The 22557-nt window shown below is 42.8% G+C and overlaps 1 protein-coding gene across 4 annotated transcripts in view; it reads right to left on the reverse strand.

Moving 5' to 3' along the window:
• The window catches only part of DNM1L (dynamin 1L), an 829340-nt gene that overhangs the window by 391004 nt on the left and 415779 nt on the right, over positions 1 to 22557 (reverse strand). The gene's annotated exons all lie outside the window — the stretch shown is intronic.

Below are 22557 nucleotides of genomic sequence, written 5' to 3' on the forward strand. Positions count from 1 at the left end.
GTGTCGTAAATCCCATAGTCTCTAGTACCGATCTCATCTTTGTTTCCTGCGTCACCGATATTTGGAGGTGAGGCGCCAGCGGGAACGCCGGAGCATAGGGGGGGAGCTTCCGCGCTGTCAACGCCAAAGTATGCCAGGCCCTGAATGTGCACTTTACCGGATGTATAGAATCGTTAGGATAGCAGCTGATAGTGGCTAATATGTAGTGTATTACGGGTTTTGGGTGGACGCTGTCTGTTTCTACCACTATGTGTGGTATATGAGAATGCGGTTGTGTCCAATAGTGTGCATGTTGGGCCTGTGCGCAGTAGAAATACAGCTATTGTGTGAGATATTGTAAAAAACTAAATTGGGCTATCAAATTACCAATGCATCCCTGCAGGATCATTAACCAACATTTGCAAAACAGCTACCTGGTCTACCCCTCATACCTTCACTAAACATTACTGTGTGGATGTTCTGGCCAGACTGTAAGCTAGATTTGCCCAGGCTGGCCTGCGTACACTTCTCCAATCCTCTACAACATCCTCTGGATAGGACTGCTTTATAGTCTATGCACAGAATGTGCAACTACAGCTACACATCCCATGAATGGAAAAGTTTACCCTTAAGCATCTGTGGCCTCTTCTTGCAAGCTTCCAGAGAGCCTTTAGAGTCCCAGATCATTGATTAACAAAATGCCTTTACTCCACCCTCCATTCACAATATTCGTATCTTGTTTCATTTTCTTTTAGTGCCAAAGAGGCATTAATGGTAGATTTGGTCATCTGCTGTTCTAGTCTCCTATCTATCATTATTAAAGCTGGGTCTATGTCTGACAGTATACGTTAGGGTGTGGAACTTTAAAGTTCATGAGGGTTAGCAGGACTATTAACATATTTGGAAAGACAAGATATTTGTCAAAAGCCAACCATATTGGTGTTCTACACATTATTTCTAGGCAGCAGCCATTATCTTGTTGTGATGGGATTGTAGTACTGTAAAGAAGAAATTCAGCAGGCCCATTGCTTTTCTCCCCTTCTGCTCTTAAACTGTTTTTCGTGAAATACCTTTCTAACCTTTTAACCTTCTAATCAGTTTGAGATTTGTGAACCACTTGCAAACTATTTTTATTTTCATCCATTGTAATTTGCAAAGTGTGGGAAGCAGGTGCAACCATTGTAGTTTTCACAGTGTGGTCAACTCATCCCCTTTAAACAAGTTTCGTCCAATATCTATGATGCTTTTTCCTGCAAAGATTTTAGAGAGATATGCGAGCATGCGACCAGGGTTAGTGGAACAGTACAAGATTTCAGACCAAGTCGAACTATATTTTCACCTTGGCTATGAAACTGATACCACAATAAGTTTCCTTCCTTGATTTCTTGCAGAAGAGGGCTTCCTGGTGGCTTTGGTACTGGTGGATCTGTCTAATACCTTCAACATGGTATCTTGACATCCTGTTGTCAAGTCTGGCGGAGGATGACATTTGAGGTACATATTTCCCTTTTCTCTTGGTGCAGAACCATTCGGGAGGGCAGATGTAAAGCTCTTTATCCACCTCATACGCAAAGTATCAAGGTGTTCTGGAGGGGTCCATTTTAAACCTCACCCTTTTTAACATTTTCATCCGTCTGCTTGCAAAGCTCATCAAATTTTCATAGGGTGAAATTAATGATTTATGCAGATGGCGCTTAACTGCCTATTTCTACTACTACAGTGCCCAACCCCCTTGTTGTCTATTATGAATGTATGCTGGTGGTTACATCTTGGCTGTCTTTAATTCTCTTAAATGTAATGCAGACAAGACAGGAGCACTGTTTTGCACTAATAATAGTATTTCCCCATGTCCTCCCTTCAAACTTTCAGCCTATCTCTTTGTGCTCCTCTCCTTGCCCAGATGAGGAAGGTAGCAACTTGGGTTTCCACCTGAATGATGAGCATTTTCTCAGTAAACACGTTATTCAGCTATCTGCCACCTTCTTCTCATTTTTATGAGTTCACTTGTTGTTCCGTCGACTATCCTAAGTCGTCTGGACTGTTGCCTGTTTTGAGGTTCTCCAACAGGACTTCGAAACAGGTTAAAGCAAATTCAAAATTCCACCAGAAGACTTGCCTTTGCCTCAGTTGAATCAGAACCGCTACATTGGTTGCCACTGCTTAAAAGGATCAGTTTTAAGAGTTTATGCTGCGTACATACTATCGGGCAAGACCATGCTACCTTTAGCAGACGTTTTTCCACTTCAATACAGAGGATTATATTGAAATCACTCTGTATTGTGCATAAGGCACTACACAACAAGCTGAAATTTCTGTGCTAGAACAGGAGATCAAAGACCTCGATCTCCCTGAAGCTACAGTTAAAGATTATACTATCTTAGATGAAATCCTTCTCAAACATCAATCTGAGATCAAGAATAGAAAGGCGAGACAGCTCAAGAGAGAGGAGGCCGATTATAAAGAGGGCAGAATTTTTACTTATGGCCAGAAATCGGACGCCATGATCCATAATCTTTCACGCATTGATAGGAACAGTAAAACAGTAACAGAGCAAGCTCCATTTCCTCAACCAACACCTCACTTAGTATGACTCATGTCAGCGAATTAGACACCGAGAACACAGACAGCGCAGGGAAAGGTAGCTCTGCTTTTTTACTCGAGGTTCAACGCATACGGAGGGGAAACAGGGGACAACCCCCAAGAGATAAATTAGATCCAAAACCCGTAGGGGCAGAAGGGCCAAACACAGAAGAATACCGGAGTAAACTGAGATCAGGAACAATGAGAATAACCCCACTAGACTTAGAGGTACAAGTGATCAACCTTTCCTCTATTTCCCTAACCCCTGACATGACCTCTTTACTAAGTAAGGGCCTCAACTTCAACCCCTATGCGACAGGAGATATCTGTAGGACTTTTAAGTTCATCAGAAACTTAAAATAAAAAAAACATTTTTCCTGTATTGATGTGAGTAGCAAGACAACTAAAAATATTCCTGTATCTGTTGAATCTGATGCATTATCAATAAATGACATACAAGCAACACATTTGCTTCTGACTTTGACTGATCTAGAAGACACTCCTTATGATATGGATAGGCTCTTTGATGAACTTAATATTGAATCAGACTACAGCATTGCCAGCGGGCTTAAGTCCAGGTCCAAGTGGATTCCCACTCTCCCCGGGGGCAATGCTATAGACAACTTTCACAGACATGTACTGGAGGACTTAAATAAACTGAATACCAAACACAACAACCGTGCGTTTAAATACAGAGACAAACTAACACAGGGTAAACGTGCGGCACTCGCAACTTTAACCAATAATCCAGATATCCTTATACAAGAAGCAGACAAGGGGGGGAATGTCGTGGTGATGAATGTTTGTGATTGCCACGAAGAAATTTCCAACCAACTCCAAGATCAAACATGCTATGAACAACTGTCACAAAACCCTATAGGACCTCTCACCATAGAGATCAATAGCAAATTTGCAACCTGGAAACAATCAGGTCTGCTCAACGATGATGAATACCTCTATTTGAAAGTCTTCAGGCCATCCTACCCTTGGCTTTACACCATGCCCAAAATTCATAAACACCTGCCTTTCCCTCCAGGGAGGCCCATTGTGTCAGGTATGGGGGGACCAACCGAAAGATTGGCTGAATATGTGGACTTTTTTTTAGGCCCTCTCGTACGAAATTTGCCATCCTACATACAGGACACAAAACACATACTAAGCATATTAACAGACATTCAGTGGCAACCAGGTACCATCCTAGCAACTATGGATGTGGTATCACTCTACACCAGTATCAACCCTGATCTGGGCATTCAAGCCATCAACAAACTACTGTACAATAGACGCGCCTCCATGTGGCAACACACCAAACATGCTAACTTCTATGATGGAACTGATCCTGAACAATAACTTTTTTATCTTTGACCGGGTTTGGTATCGACAAAAGAGGGGAGTGGCAAAGGGGTCTACATTTTCACCCTCACTTGCCAATCTCTTCATGGGCGCCTTGGAAGCTGACCTCATTTGGGGATCCAAAGGGGCATAATATATTGACTCCATAATTTTTTGGGGCCGGTATATTGACGACTGCATTCTTCTCTGGTCAGGCACTCAAGAACATCTGAATGACTTTTTTAAACACTTAAACACCAATACCTGTGAAATAAGTTTCACTATGGAACACAGCACCACACATATCGAGTTTTTGGATGTGGAGCTATATGTTGATCAAGACACTTTACATAGCAAATTATTCAGAAAGACAACTGCCTGAAACGCAGTACTCCATGCCTCCAGCTCACACCCACCACATCAAATACGCTCCATACCATATGGAGAATTCCTGAGGGCGAGATGAAACTGCAGTGAAGAGGTAGAGTTCAAAAGATGTCTTGATAACATGAAAGATAGATTTTCCAAAAGAGGTTACCCTGAAGCCACATTACATAAGGCAGAAAAAAGACTGAAAAAAATTAAGCGATCTGACACTCTGAAAACACAGGCCATAACCAAACCCTCTGACAATTGCGTACGCCTGATCACAGACTTCAATTCCATGCACCGCACAATTAGCAAGAGCATTACCAAGCACTGGAATATACTATGGGCAGACTCTACGATCGGAGAGTGTATTCCAGAAAAACCACAGATTACATTCAGAAAAGGAAAAACGCTGAGAAACCGGTTGAGCCCTACAGTTCCAAATAACACCGTTGCTAGTTCCTGGATCACTCAACACAGTATGGGTTTTTTCAAATGTGGTTTTTGTTCCATGTGCAGATGGGCCAAATATGGACCTATGAATTTCAGCAGCACTTACAATGAGAACTTTACCATCAGACAAAACATTAACTGTACAACCACATTTGTAGTATGCATAATAGAATGCCCACGTGGCAAATACTACGTAGGCAGCACCATTAGAGCACTAAAAGAGAGGATTGCAGAACATATGAGGGCGATACAAAAACAGGATCCTAAATATCCCGTGGCTCTACATGTGGCGACTTGTTATGCACACGATGATGACATAAAAATACGTTTCTTTGGGATTGAAACAGTAGCCAATAGCATAAGAGGAGGTAACAGAGAACTCAAACTGCGACGCAAAGAGGCAATGTGGATCATGCGCTTGCGTACTGTCGAACCCGGTCTGAATTATGATCAAGAGCTTCAATATTCCTTGGGTGATTGAGGGTTACACAGAGTAAGCTGAATGTGATACTATTAGCAAGCACCCCAAAAAATAACAATGATGTTTACGCGTTTTGACTCGTGATGATGACGTCCTCTTTCTTTCTGTGCCGCTGCGTGTATTTAACTATTGTATGATGGCTCTTTCTCTTTCCAAGATATGTCTCCAAATGTACTCTGTAAATTCATGTAACTGTAGTTGACAGAGAGACAAGAACTTTCTGATTGAATTATCTTCGTTTGACATGCTTGTAAATCAATTGATACAAGCTTCACTTCTTTGATTGGTTCCCATACCTGTTTAGATCCTCGCATGCAGATAATAGCATGTATTTTTGTGACTTTTGTTCTAATTGCTTAACCAACTCTGGGATATAGATCTTTAGATCTATACTGCATGTAACAGATCTGATTACCTGTTTAAATCAATGTGGGAATCGGCTTTGGCATAGTATTCCGGACTATACTGTAGATGTTTTTACATGAGATTTTGCTGTAATTTGGATACTATTGACTGACGTCGCAGGATTCACTGCATTTAATTACTGTGCCCAAATACTTATGTATACTGTCATTTAATAAGACACACTTGGGGTGCAGTTATATTCAACACGCACTTAAGTAATAGCACGGCTTCGTCCTGCACCATTCTTCGCACTACGGACAACACTGCATGCGGGCACTTTCATTTACTATTTTTAATTAACTTTTTAATTCAGATACTTGGCATTTCTTTTGGGTCGGTTTCTAGATCATTTCCTTTGAAGCCGTCTCTTTTCTTTTATGAAATTAATTTGATGCCTTGCTGACACTTCACACAGGAAGTACCTTTTCTGATGTTTAGGTCAGAGTTCTAGTCCTCTCTCTGTGGGCGGACCCTATGTGAGTTACCCAGTACTTAAGCACTTCCATCTTCTGGTCACGTGTCCTACACTTGGAACACGGCGACCCGGGAGAACCAAAATCGGCATATATTACTTGTTTAGGAAGTAAGTCCGAACACGATTGCTCTAATAACTAAATACTGGAAGTTTTCTCAACCTCCGTATAGCGTGTTCTTCATAGATTAATACCCTGGGTTTCTCACGTGTCTTCTACAGAAAGCGCACCCCCTGGCAGTGATCCGCTCCAGTGCGATTGCCAGAAACTATTCCCAGGCTTTTTGCCAAGAAAAACACTTCTTGAGGTAATTCTAACCCATGTTTCTTTGTCTTTCCAAATCATAGACAGGCCTCGTTATTTCAATTTCTCTCAAAAGTCTAACTGTTTACAAGAACACTGAAAGAACACGAGAACTTACTTACTTAAAAGGTTTCTTTCAGCACGATCTCCACTTTGAGTCGCTGATGCATCTGATATTGGCAGAGTGACTTTTGTACCCTGAACAGATACGCAAGAGCACCACTTCTGCTTTGGTATGTCCCACGCTAACCAAATTTAGACTAGACTTATCAATTAAGATACACTAGAGACCGTTAGTATTTATTCCTTCAATGTTTTACTTTCACTACACAGCAACTTTTATCAAGAAATTGCTCCTAGTTGGTCACGGGACCCCGCCAGGTCTGAAGTATCACCGGTAGAGCGGTGAGCGCACTCTCAGTTTCTACACCCCTAGCGTTGATGAATATTTGCCTACCATGGGGTATTTTCATCTTTTAACATTACATTGGCATATGACTTGTCTCCTTGTTCTTTTTTTCTTTCCTTTCCACAGACCTTTTTCCCTCGCTAACTATAGCACATGTATGATTCAAATGGTCGTACCCCTCGCACAGAGCACGTGTGATTCTAAAGCACTTCTGTAAATGGTTTTTTTTAATGGTTGATCCGTCCATCGCGTTGAGTCACACTGTTACCCCCTCACCCTGTTGCATTTATACCAGATTGCATGATTAGTTGGTTTGTTTTTGGCCACCACAGATGTACTCTTTGGAGAATTAGCATCAGCATACTCATTAACGGATGGGGCACAACGTCACTCACCCTTGAGATATGGGGCTTTATTCCAACATTGAGACGTACGTTTCACCTGGTGACTCTTACGTTCTGGGCTAAACAAGACAATGGATGCCACATGAATTTACTGTAACCTGGACATCATGCCAGATGTTCTATTGTAAATATTTTTGCATCTTTCCCAGCCCTGAGGAGTCGCGGACACACTGTTCCTAACGCGACGAAACACGTGTCAGCTGGTTGTGGAACCATTAAACCATTGAAACTACAGCGATACTGTGCTGAGATATTTGTCTGTTTTTATATTGACTTTGGCTCATTAGAACTGTGTTTTAGACAGACACAACTGCAAAAAATATTGCTTGAATGTGCAGAAGGCATTTCTGAATGTCCAAAACCATTATGAGCCAAACTAATAAAATACACTCTTGGCAGATATCTTCAATCAGCCACAGGCAATTATGTCCAAGAACTCAGATTCATAAAAGGCTGACAAGGAGGGTGTGTTTTCACCGCGAAAGCAGCTCAGATCTGGAATAAACTACCAGCTCCATTAGGATCTCACTCTGACCTGTTAAAATTCAGAAGATCTTTGAAAACCTGGCTCTTTCCTCATTAATAGCCTATTTTAGCTTCAGATCCTCATCAGTAGATTTCCCTACATAATGGTCTAGCTAGCGCCAGGATACCATTTTGGTCGGAGTCGGATACAGAGGGGCCATGCTTTTGGGTATTCTTCATGGGCTATCATACCCGCAGACCTAAAATGTGGCCACTTACTCTCAATATCCATGTGCTTTATTGATCCGTTTGAGGTACTAGACCACCAGACAGGTGCCAGGCTCTTTCCTTTTAAGAGACTCATGACTTCATTGGATAACCTACTCTTCGTCTATCCTCAATAGCCCGGATGAAGTTCAAGCAACATTTTGAACTTAATACGTTGGCTGAATGATGCTATTTTGAATTGATTGAATAAAGCAGATGGCAAAAATTAATATTTTGATGCCTTCATTATCATCATAACAATGGACAAGCAAATTGTTACTGGTGCACCATTCCAAACATCTTTTATTTCAGCTGGTAATTGTGTCAAAGTTTAGCATGATGGACCAGGAGGCAGATCTTTCTTGGTGCATTATCATTTACATACAGCACATTTTCTACTGAAATTGCCCAAACGGTTCAACTAACATGCAGTTTTGCTGATAAAACTGTGGCAATTGAGTTTCAGCATAAATGTAAATCATTTATTCAGATTAGTGCCCAACCAAATAAAACCTGTTTCTATCACAAAAAATTACAAACAAGTGTTTTCTTAAGTACTGAAATATATTTTGAAATATTTGTAAAGTCCGTTTATAAGTTCTTTAAATGTTGCGAGTTAAAAAATAAACCTGGCATCCTACAGGTTTCCAATGCACACTCATTATACAGCATGATTGTAAGACAGTTTACTTTAGAAAATCCTCTTGCTGTGAAGTCCGAAAAAGAAAAGTAAACTGCAAACTCCAGTATAAAATAAGCTGCAAATTTTAAGAAGACCTAAGTTGAAATCTGACCTGGGCTTTTGAACACACAGCAAATGTGACCAGATAAAAATAAGATGTAAAGCCTTCTTTATTGCTCATTCACTCGGAGTGAAGTGAACACCTGTTCTATGTCAGCACTCCAGTACAGGCCAGTAGGCCCTAAAAATAGATCGCCCTGATTAGGTTATGATTCCCTACCGCACTGATGTATTGCTAGACGTATTAGTTAATGTTTCTTTTGATATCATGCCTGTTGGCAAGGAAGCTTTCCAGCTCTGCACGGTCTTAGAAGATGTTGGGTTTACCCTGGTAAGTTATTTTGTATTTAGACAGGCCAACGAAGGAAAAAGGCAACATTTATGTATTTCAATCATTAGGCCAACAAAACCTTTCCTGAAGCCTTCTTGTGATATGCCGATTTTGACTCCTTCACATAAGATCTGCTAGACTTCATAAAAGCTGTAAAATCTGCTCAGTGTGCCAGAAACAGTCTGAAAATCATAAGGTGTGTTTTTCAATGTTTTTCGGTTTTATGACAGGATGTGCGAGCAGGTTCAATTTGAAACTCCCTTGCGAATGATGGGGCTAGAGTGTGTGGTATCTAGCCCACAAGGAATATAACCCAGGAGGTTAAAGACTATTAAAATTGCCCTAACAGTGGCAGAGGTCTTAATCTGCTATCACCCTTTGCAGTATTGTTTTTAGTGTTTGCCGTGACCCCCCAAGGATAGCGGGGTGGTGCGCACGCCGCTTACATTAAAGCCCCTGAAGAGAAGCATATGGAGCTTTGAAACGCTTCGTGCAGATCCATTACGGAGCGGCATCATCAAGCGGATTCCCGTCCTCACCTACACATAAATCAAGCTGCTGCTAGTGTGCTACTCAAAGGTGGACAACCTCGGAGCGACAATTTACATGCGGCCGTCCAGCCGCAGAGTATGCACCACCCCGCTATCCTTGGGGGTCACGGCAGTGAGGCAGCAGCCGTACATGGAATCGAGGACGGGCACTCTTGCCGGGTCCATACAGGACTTGATTTGTGCTTTCCGCACCACACTTCCCATAATACACAGTCTCATTTGAGCCTCCCATTGGTGGGTGTGGCATATGGAAAAAGGAGAAGTGGGTTTGCTGTCACGCACGCCGCTTACGTTAAAGCCCCTGAAGAGAAGCATATGGAGCTTCGAAACGCGTCGGGCGTCTGCAAGCGGATTCCCGTCCTCACCTACACATAAATTAAGCTGCTGCTCGTGTGCTACTCAAAGGTGGACAACCTTGGAGCGAATATATATATATATATATATATATATATATATATATATATATATCCAAGAATACTGGCTCTGCACCTCCAACACTGGCGAACAGGAAAACCAAGGCAAGTCCCACAATTTTCAGGCAAGATGTTTTATTTAAAGATTACAGCACAGCGATCTGACGCGTTTCGGGCGGATGCCCTTGCTCACAGATCTATATATCGGCGTCACCGCTGCGCCGCAACAAGCAATGAAAGCGCTCCTGCTCCCACACAACGCCGTCTGTGGCCGTCAGGGACCCGAAGAGGCCGGGCTGGGCCACCCCGCCTTGACGATCTGAATAAGGACTACCGATCTTCTGAAGTAAGGTAATGAGCTAATTGTATAAGGCTAGGGTGATACATTGATCTTGTATCTAATCTTTAAACGGATAAAGTGAAGCTCTGACTGTTAAAATGAATAAACGGTAGGGGGTAGCCAGTACACTGGATGATTTTATTATAAGGGCCGAATCAGTACTGACATATGAGATACAGGAAACCGAGAGACATTTGTCCTTAGACCCTGCCCGGCCCGACCAAGCTTGTCAACCGGGGAACCCAGGATTCACTCTTTGTAGATACTTCAAGATCTCTTTCCGTGCCTTTAAGCCTGGAACATAGAAATTATAAATATTTTAACTACCCCCTCCTTGGTTACCCAGGACTCAAATGCCCCCGCAAGCAACACACGAGGCAAGGGAATCAAAGGGCGGACACCGAAAGTTTTAGCGCTTGGAGGAAAGACAAATGCACTAAAACTAAACCAGACAAAACGCAGGCGAAATACAACAAATCCAGATTAATATGTTATGAGCATCAATGAGGGAGAGAGTGGCAATGAAATAACGGAAGCCAGGCTGACCAATTCCATCTCTACCCAGACTGAGGACTTCCTGGCCAATGGCCCTAATACAACCGATATGGGCATCGAAATCTTGAACGCTCGAATGGAAGGTTTTGAAACAAGGCTAGATGATTTAATGGGGACTTTTGCAAAGAAACTTGATGTTCTATGGAAGGAAGTGTCTAAGATAAAGGACGTGGCAGTAAACATAAATAGGGAAAGGGGAGGAATAAATGTTATGCAACCCTTGTTGACTGGGCGAACAAATGTTCAAACAATTGGTGATAAAGCCCGGCATTATCAACGTGCAGCAGACCACATTATGCCAACCCAAGCTGTTTTTGGAGATCTATGTAAGGTTGGGGGGGCATCAGCGTTGGCCATAAACAATGCTAATTTTAACAGAAGTGATAGGTTGTTATTGGGAAATGTTGGAAAAAATATCCATAACGAAGGCACTAGCCAAAGTATGACATCTAAGCAGGTTTTAAGGCCACTTACTGGTAGCAATGAGACAAATGGAGTGCTTAATACCCTTAAAAATCCAAATGTCTTACACCTCCCACCCGCTTCTGCCCCATATGTACTTGTTTTAATTGGTGTTCCTGCCCTTAGAGAAGGTCATAGGGAGTCTTGGTCTGACTTACAAAACAAGTCAGTAGACTGGCTCCAAAAACATAGGAATTTCAACTCATGCAGGAGGGCGGATATAATCATGGCCTGGAGAGTAGGGTGGGTCGGTTCTGCAAATAAATGTATAGAGGGGGATTGCATTGTCCTAAATTTTAGAAGACCTCAGATGGTTAGACATCTTTTATCTGCTAATGACGAGACCTTTAACCCTCCCAACTAACATCAGCACACTACCCTTGGGCTATTTTTACAAGCCATCGCCCAGTACAAATAGAGACACTGGAACAGCTATCCCTCAATTGAATAATTACCAAACTTTCACTAGTTTGGATCAGCAGGATTGACCATCAATTATATCACCAATTGCAGATGCTAGCGACACACCAACCCAACACACATTAACCAGAGGCAACTGGGTCAAACGGAGGACAGATTTAGTAAAATGTACTAATGGAGCTAGTCTGAGTGTATTGAGGTGGAACGTAGCAGGTCTCCGAACAAAACTTGATAATTTGGAATGGGTAAATTCGATAAAGGATTATGACATTCTCTTGTTTCAGGAAACTTGGGCTACCGAAGATCTATACATTGAAGGTTTTCACTGCCTTATTGTGCCAGCCCAAGCACCTAGAATGGGAAGACCATCTGGTGGCCTGTTGTGGTGATTAATGTGGCAGCTGGGGGAAGCCATAAGGTAATCGTCACACAGTGTTTAGATTTTCAGGCTGTTTTGTTTAAAAGAGGTATTCATTTTTATTTGATAAACTTTTATAATAATGATTTTCAGTCAGTTCCAAACAAGAGTTTCATAAAGATTTTCGATTTTATCTCAGATCTGAACATGCAATCTAATAATGGGTATCTCCTAGGTCTATTAGTGGGGGGCAATTTCAATGCTAAGATCAATGACACAGGGTTTAATAAGGGAAGAGCTTGTTTCACACAATCTATTGGTAGAGGTAGAGAACTTGAAAGATTGACCAAGTCATTTAACCTATCAAATGTCATGGATTTGGCCGTAGGGGCAACCATGACTATACACCCAACTTACAGGGGTAGGGGGTGTAGATCTATAATCGATTACATCTTCGTATGCCCTTTGATTGAAAAACAGTTGGTCTCTGCCGAAGTCGTACCCTCTGACTTCAGTGACCATAACCCCATTAAGGTTACGATACATACAGCACAACGGCCAATCTTTCAAACTGAATGCGGAGCTGCAAATTTAGTAATATCAGCCAATAATTTAAGACTGTGCTGGAAGGGGGCGGATAACTCAGAAATCCTAAAGAAACTGGTAAAGGACAATATATCTCTTAATAATTCCTGCCTTTCTTTAGAATCACCACCAGTGCAGACAACTGAGGACTTTGGGAAAATTTGTCCGACAATCAAAACAACCCTGTCCAAACATCAGCCAAAGGTGGTCCCAACGCCTAGATGGTTTAACCATGATTGTTCACAAGCGAATAGGAACCTGCGTAAGGTACTAGCCACCACTTCGAGGTGTCCTATAGAAGTTAAACAGGCAAGGGAGGAATATGAGGAGGCCATCAGATGCAGGAAGAAAGAATTACTGAAGGAACAATGGGATAAATTGTCCAAGGCGGCTAGCCAAAAAAATGGCAATATCTTTTGGGCAGCGGTCAGGGAAGTCCGCAGTATGGGCCAGTCTCTGACGTCTATCAACTGCAATATTGCCAGCGATGCCTGGGCTGATCATTTCTTAGCCATTTAATCCACCCCTACCCCTTGCGAAACAATTTTTAAACCAGGTATTCCAACACCTATAGAAATAAGTATTTCAGAAGTAGTGGAAGCGATTAACCAGAGCCTAGGCAACAAAGCGCCAGGCCCTGATGGGTTCCCTATTGATCTAATCAGTGGATCCCGGCTTTTTGGGCCCCGCTGCTCCTGAACATCTTTAACCCTTTCCATGCTCATGACGAGCTCAGCTCGTCATGATGCACGGTTGAGCTGTGCTGATGACGAGCTGAGCTCGTCATGAAACACTGGCATCCTGCATTCTTCAGCACAGGAGGGGAAAAAACCTAGCAGCGAAGGTGTTAACAACTTGACATTGCCAAAGATACCGGAGACTTGGGCCAGAAGCATAATAGTGCCTATTTTTAAGAAGGGAGATAGATCCCTCCCATGTAATTATCGACCAATCTCCCTAATAGATAACACCCTTAAAATCTTAGGTAGAGTCCTCTACAATAAAATTGTGAACTGGACAGAAGATAACGATATCTTAGACCCTTGCCAGTTGGGCTTTAGGGTTAAGTTAGGAGCTAAGGAACAATGCCTTAATTTAACTCCAATTGTCGGCAAGTACGCCATCGCAAGGATGTCTCCTGTCTACATGGCTTTTATGGATTTGTCCACAGCCTTTGACCTAGTAAATAGGTCATGGCTGTGAGCAATCCTTTTGCCTGGTGGACTGGATGCGAACTTGGTAAATTTTCTGGCATTTCTGCACACAGACCTCAAAGCCCAAGTAAGGATTGGTGCAGGTGGAGAGGTATCTGGGCCTATTGAGATTGGCAGGGGTATCAGACAAGGGTGCCTGTTGGCCCCCCCTGCTTTTCATCATATACATTATTGGCATCAGCACCTCTCTGAAACTAGCCACCCCAGATGTTCCATATATTAATAGAGAACACACCCCTGTATTGCTCTACGCAGACGATGCAGTTCTTTTAGGCTGCACCCCAAAGGCACTGCGTCTTCTTTTAATATTTTTAAGAAAAAACTAGACCTGCGGGTACATTTTAAGAAATCTTTTCTAATGAGAACCGGTCCGGGGAAGCGTGATATTGGCTCGATTACAATAAACGGCCAAAAACTGACCTCGGTAAAATCCTTTGGTTATTTAGGACTGGCCTTTGCTGCGAACGGCTCCTGGAGTGAGGATTTAGCTCACACCAGGAGCAAGTTCTCAAAGGCCGCTAATTCGATTTTAAGCTTACCCCGCCCAAAGACTATGGGTGCGCTTTTAGCCGTTCAGAAAATGTATAAACATCAGTGCACCCCGGTGGCCACGTACGGCGCCGAGATCTGGGGAACGGGTAATTGCTCTGTAATCCAGCAGGAGGACAATAGGTTTTGTAGAAAATTATTAAACACTCCAATTTCTATCCCCCTATATGTATGTCACAAGGAGCTTAATATTAATTTTATAACTGATTTTATTAGGGCAGGTCCAGCACTTATGTGGGTCTCAGTGTGGAAGAATGAAGCAGCCTCTTTAACACAGCAGATTATCAGGGACGTCTACGCTGTGACAAGGGCCTAGAGATTCCATGGTTAAGCGGTGTGCTGAGTAGCCTGCGTAGTGTAAATAGAGAAAACATTTTCTGGGACTCTACACTAGCAGCTGCAGTGGAAAAAAAGGAACTGCAGAATACCTTGTATTCCCTATTCAACAAGGAGCGAGAATTGGTAGAGGCATAACTACATGGCTATTGAACATTATTGCCATTCGCTTCATGTGTATCTGACCCTACCAATGAGCCGCTGGGAAACGAGTTTACTGTTCCGACTAAGAGCAGGCACAATTCAATTTGCACTCTGCTTCCCACTTGGCTATAGCCCTAACCTGAATTTTAATTTGTGTCCTTGTGATGGGAGGAGTGAGCAAACTATTATACATTTTATATTTTTCTGCAATTACTATATTAAGTATTCTTAGCAGTTTTTATATCCTTATTTTTATAATAGAAGACCAATTACCTTGGGGGTAGCGTATCGTTTAATATTGGACTTGGACGATGCTGACCTTATCTTTCGAACTGGCACTTTCTTAAAAACTGCGATAAGAGCAGGGAGATCTATGATGGCCTCTTGACACCGCATGATATAACCTGTGAACTGATTCCAAAAAGTTAAAAATACTGATATATTGGACAGTTTGGCACATGACACTTTTGTATCTTGTACTTTTATTCTTCCCTAATGAGTACCGTAACAAACTCATGTTTGGTGCATTTTATGGGTACTTGCATCCAAACACGTATTGATACGTTGGAAAGTTTTGCAAAATGCACCTTTTAAACCTGTATATTGTATTGTATTTTCTTTTAAATTTTCTGATGATTGCTGTATTGTATTTGTGTCTTTTGTGCTTTTATGGGTACTATTGTACCAGAATAAAGTTGAACTGAATCTACATCTACACATATATATATATATATATATATATATATATATATATATATATATATATATATATATATATATATATATATATATATATATATACGGCGGAACCACGCCGTTAATTATCGTCACACTTTTCCCTTGGTTAGAAAGGATATCGGGCGCACTTCCTTTAGTTTCCACAAATTGATTTATTTTAAACTATTTAAGCATTGAAAGCAGTCGGTCGACTGCTTTCAATGCTTAAATAGTTTAAAGTAAATCAATTTGTGGAAACTAAAGGGAGTGCGCCCGATATCCTTTCTAACCAAGGGAAAAGTGTGACGATATATATATACACACACAGACAGACACACACACAGAGACACAGACAGACACACAGACAGACACACAGACAGACACACAGACAGACACACAGACAGACACACAGACAGACACACAGACAGACACACAGACAGACACACAGACAGACACACACACAGACAGACACACAGACAGACACACAGACAGACACACAAGAAAAGGCAGCGGACAGCAACAATATATTGCTCATATGGCACAATATAATACAAAGTTCAGAAAGTGAGGTGGCGCTGAACTTGCTACTTACCAGTATGGATCTGTTCTTGGCATGTAGAGCTGTAGATTTGTATACTTGTGCATAGATCGCCATCTGGTGTTGGGCTCGAATGTTTGCACTTTGTTATTGTCTTGGGATAAGTCTTTTGTAGTTACGTGGTAGGTGACTCCTCCTTAGGACTCGATCTCCAGATTGTTTTGCTATGGAGGGTTATGATTGAGTTAGTAAGAAATAGAAAAGGATGTCCATGTGCAATATATCTAAGTAGGATAGTACTGGAACAGATGCAGCTATCCGGGGAGGCGGGTGGGCGTATACGAATCTACATGCCAAGAACAGATGCATACTGGTAAGTAGCATTTTCCGTCCGAGGCATATGAGCTGTAGATCCTATACTTGTGCATAGAGTATACAGCAGTTACCTCCTTAGCAGTGGCTACCTGTATATGTTACAGTGGTTTGAAAAAGTGTTCTCAATACAGCCTGGCCCACACTAGCTTGTTGTTTTGCTTGCACGTCTACACAATAGTGTTTTGTGAATGTGTGTGGTGTAGACCAAGTTACTGCTTTGCAGATGTCATGTAGGGGAATGTTCCCTAAGAATGCCATAGATGCCCCTAGTTTACGTGCAGAGTGAGCCCTAGGGGGAATGGTTACGGTGTGTTTGGCTTTAGCATAGCATATTTGGATGCATTCAACAATCCACCTTGCAATCCCTGTGTTTGAGATAGGATTGCATTAATGAGGTGAGAAGAAAGCCACAAAAAGTTTTTAAGTCTTTCTAAAGGATTCTGTTCTTTCAAAGTAGTAAAGTATCGCTCTTTTTTCGTCTAGCGTGTGAAGAGCCCGTTCTGCTACCGAGTCTGGTAGAGAGAAAAACACTGGGAGCTCTACAGACTGGTTAAGGTGGAAAGCAGAGACGACTTAAGGTAGGAATTTTGGGTTAGTCCTAAGAACCACTTTGTTATGATGGATTTGGAGAAATGGTTCTTGTATGGTTAATGTTAGGAGTTCACGGACTCTTCTGAGAGAGGTGATCACAACCAGGATAGCTACTTTCCAGGTGAGAAATAGTAATTTGCATTTATTCATAGGTTCGAATGGGGAACCCATGAGCCTGGTAAGTACTACATTTAGGGTTTATACTGGAGAAGGTGGAAATCTAGGTGGAATTATTCTTTTGAGTCCTTTCATAAATGCCTTGATAGCCAGTACCAAAAGCAAAGACAAATGTTGTCTTGTTTTGAAGATACCCTGCTATTGCAGCAAGATGTAGTCTAATGGATGTATACGCTAGTTTACATTGTTGTAGATGCAAAAGGTAACAGATGATGTCTTGAATAGAAGCATCTAGTGGGTTGATTTTGTTATCTGCACAGTAAATTATTCGTCTTTTCCACTTTGAGGCATAGCAAGCTCTAGTGGTAGGACGTCTTGCCTCTTTAATGATGTTCATGCAGTTTGGAGGGAGACTAAGGTAGCCAAATTCGAAGACTTCAGGTGCCAGATCGCTAGGTTGAGTTGACTAGGATCTGAATGCCTCATCTCTCCATGGTTCTGAGTGAGAAGCTTGGGTGAGAGGAGTAGCTTTTGATGAGGAACTACTGATAGTTCCAATAGTGTTGTGAACCATGGCTGTCGGGCCCATGTTGGAGCAATCAGGATCATTGTGAGGCAGTGCAGTTTGAGTTTTCGAAACACTAGCGGAATGAGCGGGAGAGGTTGGAAAGCGTAAGCAAATTTGCCTGACCAGTTCATAAAATAGCGCATTGCCTTTGGACAATGGGTGTAGATACCTGGATGCGAAGCTTGGGCATTTTGGTGTGTGGCGAACATGTCTATTTCTGGGTGGCCCCACATTTGAAAGAATAGAAGCAGAACTTGAGGATGAAGTTTCCATTCGTGGATCTGCTGTTTTTGGCGACTGAGTAGATACGCAATTGAAGGTGTTCTGCAAGGAGATATACGTTTTGAGGAATGGACCATCTCCATATGCTTTGAGCTAAGTGTGAAAGCTGGAGGCTGTATTATATACAATTTTTGTATATAATACATTGCTGGTGGGGGTGGTGTGTGTATGTGTGTGTGTGTGTGTGTGTGTGTGTGTGTGTGTGTGTGTGTGTGTGTGCGTGTGTGTGTGTGTGTGTGTGTGTGTCACACAGTTGCTGTGCGACTTGGCTTTTATTAGCCAGTTGTCCAGATAAGGGAAAACATGAATGTGCGGTCTTCTTAAGTGGGCTGCAAGTACTGTGAGGCACTTGGTGAAGACTGGGTGCTGTAGTCACCACGAATAGGAGGACCGTTGACCAACTACCATGAACCCAAGATATTTCCTGTGAGCGGGGTGGATGGAAGTAGGCGTTCTTTAAATCCAAAATGGGGAGATAGTGGACCTTTTCAAGTAGTGGGAGCACCTATTGGAGTTGGACCATGTGGAAGTGATCCGATTGAATGTAGAGGTTTAGCGGTCTGAGGTCCAATATGGGTCTGAGAGAGCCGTCCTTTTTTGGAATTAGGAAATAGAGGGAGTAAACCCCAATGCCTTGGTGAGGCAAAGGGACTGGTTGTATTGCATGTTTTTGTAATAGAGAGAAAACCTCTTGCTTGAGAAGTGTTCGATTTTCCGTGGACACTGAACGTTGTCTGGGAGGAATGTTTGGAGGTGTAGAGGGGAGTTACATGCCGTAACCATACTGGATAATTTGTCTTACCCACTTATCTGTTGTGATTGAATTCCAGACAGGTAGAAACTGTGAGAGAAGTCCCCCGACAGGAGTGGAAAGATCGGGGGATAGGGGGGAGTGCAGGGAAGTTACTGTTTGGTGGTAGGGGAGGTGCAGTTATTGTTGTCACAACCTCTTCCCCTACCATTGTTGCTTCTGTAGCCTCCGCGAAAGTATCCTTTAGAGGACGTTTCAGTGGGGCTTTGATAGGAAAAAAGAGGGATGTTCTGAGCCAATGGTTTTGGAGCCAGCTCTGTAGAAGGAGTGGCGAAAAGAACCTCTAGGGGAAGGGAATTGTAAGGCCCCCTTGGACTTAGCAGTTTCCGTATCTTTTTTCATTTTTTCTGATATGTCAACTGAGGGTCCGAAAAGATGCTCTTGATCAAAGGGCTGATTTAGAATAGAAGATTGCGCCTCCTGTTTGAATCCGGAGACCTGCAGGCAAGCGTGGCTGCGCAACAAAACGCTAGTGTTAATGGCGTGGGATGCGGTATCAGTCACCTCGAGTGCACATTTAATTGAGGTGTGTGTGATCAATTTCCCCTCTTGGATGAGGTTGTTGGCCTTTTGTTTGTACTGGAAAGGAAGGTGTTGCATGAGCTTTTCAAGCTCGTCATAGTGAGCCTGTTGTATCTGGCCAATAAAGCTTGGGCATTGGCAATCCGCCAATGATTTGCAGCCTGTGACGCAATACGTTTACCACATGCGTCTATCAATTTTGACTCCTGTCCTGACATGGTTTTTGGCTCTATTTCTATGTGGTGATGACTTTAAGCTTGCTAACATCTTGAATCTGTATTCTTACCTTGTGTTGGCCCCTTTAAGCCCATTTTCCCAGACCTAGAAGCATAAACTAGAGGATAGCTGCTTAATATGATGATAGATCCCTTATTCTTGACTCCAATCCATCTATTGCCTATGGGCTTTGACATAATTATGTGTCCTTTCATTATCCTGACTATAGTAGAGGGTGGATCCTGTAGTCCTGACTTTATATTACATATTGGTATGGTTTGTGTAGGTACTCTGATAGAGCTCATCCTTCTCAGGCCTACAAGGCCCAGAACTAGAGAGACTCCATTTTGCTTTCTGTCCCTGCAGAACTGAGATGCTTGCAGGGTAAAGGTAATGTTTTAGTTTTAAGCTGTTGTTTGCTAGGGGAAAACCAGCCGGGACTGGTTCTTATCGGAAGAATGTGTTTGTCTCTTGGGCCCAGACGTAACATGCAGATGCGCACTGCGGTTGCGCGGAGAGCTCTGGAGCTAGCACAGGAATTCTGTGGGAGGCAGCCCTCTGTTGGAAATTTCCATGAGGGGAGAGGATTCCATATTAGCAAAGTGCAGGAGAGGAGGAGGGTCAGTTTGGTTCTTGAAGAGAGAGAAGTAGGATGGTTGCTGGAGCTGAAGAGTACAGTTCAGTTCAATTGGTTTTCTGGAATGGAGAGAGAAGGCAGATAATTGCTGAAGCTGGAGTGAGCAGTCAGATGAACGAAGTTGGAACTACCAGCTGGAGCTGCCAGTTTATCAGAATGCATTAAAGCAGTTACCAGTCAGATGAAGGAGCTGAAGCTGCCAGCTGGAGCAGTTGAGCCAGAGGAGTGAAGCTGTGGTGACGGAGGGAGAGAGAGAGAGCCCTGATTCCACCAGAGAGAGAGAGAATCATTCCTTCTAATAGGTGAGGTAGTCTGAACTAGTTTGCTTTACACTTACACCTTAATCTTGTCTTTTATTTCCTAGGCTATTGTATTGCTAATTCTTTTTCTTTCAGCGGTGTGACAGTCCCTGTTAGTTACATGTGGATGTAGTATAGTAATAAAGCTTTACAGAGACCCCGCAGATCTGTGTATGTGTCTATTCCCATTTCATTGTTATTGTAATAAAGATACCCCAGTTCTTAGTGAACCAGCATGTGCCTCGTATTCTTGTTCAATCAGGGTAACCTGTTCTTCTAGTCAGGCATTGTTTTCATGAACGGATGTAATTCCCGGTCAGGTAAGTAGTGACTGAGCAATGAGGGAGAGAGGGGCCCCTTGAGGTGGAGAATAGATTGTACATCCTCTAATTCTGTAAGTTGTTGTGTGATCCATAATATTGTAGCATCATATCCCTAGTAGCCAATGAAATATTCCTTCCAAAGGTATTCATAGGAAAGTGATCGTCGTTGTGTAGCGGCGTTAATGAGAACACTAGGGGGGACACTAGTGCTTAGATCCGCCGGATTGTGGATCGAAATGTGAGGGAGAGAACACTAGGGGGGACACTAGTGCTTAGATCTGCCGGATTGTGGATCGGAATGTGAGGGAGAGAACACTAGGGAGGACACTAGTGCTTAGACACGCAGGATTGCGGCTTGTCGAGTGAGCACTGGGTGTAACCAGTGTGTAATGGTAAATAATCAGAACTGCCCCAGGGTAGATTAGTCTGGACCCATGTGGTCGCAAGACTATGAGGTACGAGTGTGGTGTAGGGCATGGACGTCCTTAGTAACCAGTGAGTATTCCTAGTAATCCCTATAGATATAGTGGTGTTTCTGATGATATGAGCTTGTATATTGCGAGTTCCCCATCCTCAGGTAGGTACCCAGGTGCCTGGACAGATGGGTCCTGAGGAGGGAGGTGGTTACGTTCCGGCTGGGTTGGAGGTGCTCTGAGGAGCTGATCCTATCTGGTCCGAGAATCCGGCCGTTGCAACTCCTTATCAGGAAGGGGGGTGTAGCCTGAGTTTACCCTCTTGCATGCATTTGACACAACAAGAGAATCCAAAGGTATTTGACCTTTAATGTAAATTGTGTCATTGGGAGCTGACTTATACTTTTTATCTATCCTGGTATTGAGAATACTGGCTCTGACAGGGTCCTTAAAAACGTCTGGGGCATGTTTGAGCATGCCTTTAAACATTGGCAGGGTGTGCGCGGATTTTCGCGAGGATGCAAAGGTTTCAAGTAAAAAGTCTTCCTCTAAGGGATCAGAATTTAATTGTACCCTGTGGTATTGGGCAGCCCTACTGATTAGTTGGCCGAACACAGTATTGTCATCTGGTGGTGATGGCCTAGATGGATAGAGGTCCGGGTCATTGTGTGGGTCGGAATCTGTGTTGTAGTCATCCCAAGTGTCTATGTCATGTGGGATGGTATGTGCATCATCATCCTCATGTGGATCCATATTCCCTCACCTGTCAGTATGATCATCCTCAGTATCTGATGTTTGAGGTGAAAAAGTATGTTGTGGGGAGTGTGGTGGAGAAATTAGAAGATTTGGCTCAACTGGAGGAGGAGAAGGAGGTGGGGAGGCGTTAGTACTCCTCTCCTTTTATTTCAAGGGTTTTCCAGTTTCCTCTTTTTTGGGGGCTTGGCGAAGTCTTTGCCAGACTCTGGGTCAATAAAAAGAAGTTTTTGTTATGGATCCAAAAAATAAGGTACATGCAAGTGTGGGTAAAATTTCTTTTTTTCGGTGACGAAGATTATGGGTTAGAATGTTCTATTGACCGAGTTTCTGAGGCTTTCTGTGTCGTTTTGGACTCCTTAGGTTTTGTTCTGGGAGTTTGTGAGTCCAAGACTTTTTTCGGCTCCGAAGATTTTTTCGGTTCCGAATGTTTGTCCTTGGTATGTTTAGACGCAGAGGGCTTCGGCGTTGAGGC

This window comes from Lissotriton vulgaris, chromosome 1_2 (genome assembly GCF_964263255.1).
Source record: "Lissotriton vulgaris chromosome 1_2, aLisVul1.2, whole genome shotgun sequence".
Lineage (NCBI taxonomy): Eukaryota > Metazoa > Chordata > Amphibia > Caudata > Salamandridae > Lissotriton > Lissotriton vulgaris.